The sequence below is a fragment of the Silene latifolia genome, chromosome 8 (assembly GCF_048544455.1).
Source record: "Silene latifolia isolate original U9 population chromosome 8, ASM4854445v1, whole genome shotgun sequence".
NCBI lineage: Eukaryota > Viridiplantae > Streptophyta > Magnoliopsida > Caryophyllales > Caryophyllaceae > Silene > Silene latifolia.
Genome location: NC_133533.1, coordinates 1,328,067 through 1,332,143, shown reverse-complemented (window position 1 = coordinate 1,332,143; position 4,077 = coordinate 1,328,067). Strand labels below are relative to the sequence as shown.

At 35.1% G+C, this 4,077-nt stretch overlaps 1 long non-coding RNA gene across 1 annotated transcript; it reads right to left on the bottom strand.

Annotated features, from left to right (window-relative positions):
* Nucleotides 1-1,703: 1,703 nt before the first annotated feature.
* On the bottom strand, nucleotides 1,704-3,667 carry LOC141595948 (uncharacterized). Its single transcript, XR_012522336.1, has 3 exons — nucleotides 3,270-3,667; nucleotides 2,404-2,478; nucleotides 1,704-2,063 (listed from the first exon to the last, which is right to left on the bottom strand). It is a non-coding gene; the product is annotated as an uncharacterized LOC141595948 (long non-coding RNA).
* Nucleotides 3,668-4,077: the final 410 nt, after the last annotated feature.

Below are 4,077 nucleotides of genomic sequence, written 5' to 3'. Positions count from 1 at the left end.
GGCAGGGCCATGATTCTAAGGTAGTAAGGACGAACGAGTAATAATATAATATAAACTTGAAATAAGTTCAAAATTTCAACTAAAAACTTTGAAAGTTCTATCATCCAGCGAGGCGAGTGCTCCCTACTATCTCCCTAACTCCACCAGTGACTACAAAAGCAATAATCACAAGCTAGAAAACCTAGCTCCGACAGGGAAATTGGACACCGGAATTGGTACCGATGATCGTCTTGCTTTGTTTTGGCTCTTTGATGTACATGATTTATCATTACCCACAAATTTGCTCTCTTTACTTTCAAAAACATCCTGACTTGGTTTCGAGAAACAACTAAAAAATCTAGAGAATAAACTCATTTTGAAAAGTTTTTGAGTCAACTTTCTTAGTGTTTACAAGGACTTTGATATATAGATATTATTTGAGGTTTTGATGTATTTAATAATTCACATTTTGTAGCTCATATATATATATGGTAGAAATATGGTATGCATGGTGATCTCATGCATTTTAATAGCGTGATGAGCAAGGATGAATCCGTGAAATGAAGCCGTCTACAAGGAACACACCTTGTTTTACTTTAATAATTCAATTCGTGGTTGCCAAGAAAAAAATCGAGTGGTGAATAATCATTTGACATTTTGACCAAATTTGATGGGGACATATTGTATTTTTTCACTTTGTCTCAATTAGTGGGTGATAAGTCTGATAACGAGTCGAGCTGAGCCCGAGTTTTGATTTCCTCGGCTTGTGCTTATGAAAGAAAACTCGAGCATGAGTCGATTTCGAGCTCGAAAAAAATTGAGCTCATCACTATGTTCGCGAGCTTTTAACCCGAGTTCGAGATCAATTCAAGCTCATGTATAATTGTTAAGTTTTTGTTTTTTTTTTCTTGTGAGATTTCGGAGACCAGTCCGGATTCTCTGTCCCATTTTCGTGTCCCATCTTGTGTCCCATTATCTCTCCATTCGACACATAAGCAATAAATATTAAAAACAAATATGTAGATATTATCTAAGGATGAGGTGTCAACATATTAAGGCAATGGGACACAAGATGGGACACAATCAATAATGGGATAGAGGATCTGGATTGTTCGGAGACACGAGTAATGAAAATGTTAGATATTGTTATATAAAAATATAATCATGATATACTCCGTATATTTTTATATGTAAAACACTACTACACAACCCATGCATTTATGACGCTTTTTCAAGCGTTTTTCGACGCTTTAAAGCGTCAACTTTTTGTTTATCGACGCTTTTAAGAAGCGTCAATTTTTGGGCCGTCGTTATTTTTTTACGCTTTTTTTTGTCACCAAATATGACGCTTTTAAGCGTCTTTGGTGGCTATTGACGCTTTTAATTGTCAACAAAATTGACGCTTTTAAGCGTCTTCGGTGGCTATTGACGTTTTTTTTTGTCGACAAATTTGACGCTTTTAAACGTCTTCATGGACGATTGACGCTTTTAATTGTCGACAAATTTGACGCTTTTAAGCGTCTTCAGTGACTATTGATGGTTTTATGTGTCACTCGATGAGACGGAATTAGGCGTCAACTAATTATATATTGACACTTCTTGTCACGATATAATATCGGCTTTCCGATTTCTGATAAAATCATAGAGATTAATAAAATAGACCTATAAATAGTATAGTACTACTAGTTATTACTAAATCATAAAAAAACCTAATGCAATATATATAATTAATAACGTACCCACGTACTTTTATAAATAATCATACGTTTGATACATATATCGTCACCGTCACAAATACTATAGCTAGCTAGCATTGACAATATAACTAATATAAACTAGTACGTACTTTATAGTACCACAAAATCAAAAATATCAAAAGGGAACCGGAAGATAGTAAAATCCAACATAAAGTTGTCCAAAAAATCGTAGAAAATGCTACGTAACTAGCTAGACAAGGACATTGAGTAGTTTGAATGTGGTAGGGGCTTCAATCATGTAGGCGCAATGTCAACGGGACTTCAATCAACATATGAAGGCGCATCTTCAATCAACATATGAAGGCGCATCATCACCATCTGATGAATCTGAAACATATAACGGACAAAAAAAAAAAAATTTATATGAATATATTTGATTAGTTCATATACACTTCACAAAAATATTTCAAAATTGTGCTGAATGGAATTACCCGTCGACAGGTAAGAAGAGAGAAAATTAGCGAGAGGATGAGACTACTACACAGTATTCAGATTCAGCTCGGTAAAGCACAAAAACAATCACAATCTCGGAAAATTATAGAGCAAGAAAAACTTGATTACTGGACAATTAACTAAATATAGTTAGAACTCCCAATAATAGAAATAAGTTAGAGTGGCAGCACAAACTCCAGCCAATTACAAATTTACAACACAAACACGCACCCACCTGGCACAAGCAAACCGCGTAGCCGAGAGCGCAATCAACCAGCTCAGACTCAGAATCCGAGAGTAAATTTCATCACTACATTCATAAATAACAACACACAATTTTCTTAGGCATTTAGCCGAACATTTGTAATGCAATATAAGAACATATATAACAGTAAAAATGGTCAAAAGCAAGCAATTAGAGAGCAGAAACGCAAATCACAAATCAGACAAAGCATACGAGTACACAAACGTTAAGCAAAAAATGATACCAAAAAAAACACAGAGGTAAAGAGGGAATTGAAATATGGCAAAAATAGACAGTTCAAAAAACAAAGACAACCGCAGTGGGAATGATAGCTTGAAAGCCATCAAATCGAGATACCCAATTCATCAATAAAGTTAACAAGTTTAGCAATGGTCCAGCAGGTGTAATATTCCAATCTTAAACAAGGGGGCAAGGTAGATATGATTACATATCTCAACAGCTAAGCAATATGATAAGTTCTTCAGAGCAATGTATTTTTCATGAAAAAAGATTATCTACAACCATAATCATCAGACCGAAACTTGACCAAATTATACTGATGCGCTGGTGACTTGGTGAGGAGAGAGTCTCAGCATGCGCATAATTTTTGCCATTACAATCACAGAATCATCTCCATTTAAGCCCACAGAAACAAAATTTTACAAAAAGAGTGAATTAATCAAGAGAGAAAAAACTCAATGGAGAAGAAACATGACCTACTCGCAACAATTATTTGGGTCGGGAATGAGTAGCGAGTAGGGTGAATTCCACATATTAAGCGGCATTCACACTAATAAACAAAGCAAGGCTCTAGGCCATGGTAAAAAAAATAAAAGAAGTAAAAAATTTAAGCATACCTGTGTACTGTCCATGTTCATGTTCAAGACTAATTTTGTTATGTCTATAACTTCAGTCATAGCTTTTCCAGTACTAAAGAGGTCCAGTATTTGAGCAGCAAACTGTGTCGTCATTTTTTTTTCAACAGTCCAATATTTGAGCAAACTGTGTCCAGTATTTGAGTATTTGAGCAAACCCTGTCGTCATTTTCCAGTACTAAAGACATAGGATGCCAGGTAGTAGGCATCTCTCAAAACCAAGTCAACCGTTTAAAGCATTAAAGAGAAAGAGACGAGCTAGAGATTACTAGATAAACGTTGCAAAAGATTGACAAACACACAGGCTTTGTTAAAGAAATTTTGTAAACAATTCACTATCCTACTTGCTACAAATTAAACAATGATCCATCACAGTAATGAACCTTGACTCGATTCCAATTGTAGAAATCTAACCATTAAATTTTGTTAAATATGTCAGTAGAACTGTAGAAGTGACAACATAACACAGACATACAGAAATAATTTAAATCTGCAACTAGTAGTACCAGGATTATGCTTTGATTTGCTGCTTAATATCCCAGTAAAATAATAATTAGTAGACATTAACTTAGATGAACCAAGGTTAGTTTGTGAACGGTCAAGGCACGTCGTTGCATTGTTGCACCATGCTCCTCCCTGACAAAAAAAAAACAAGGTTAAAAACTTGTTAGTAAGGCACTGTTCTTTCACAGAGAAATTCACTTCAGATTCCGAGGATGTGTTGATGAGTCGCTTAGTGGCTCTGTGACTTATATCCAGTTGCCCATACCAAAATTTCGATTTTTTTTCA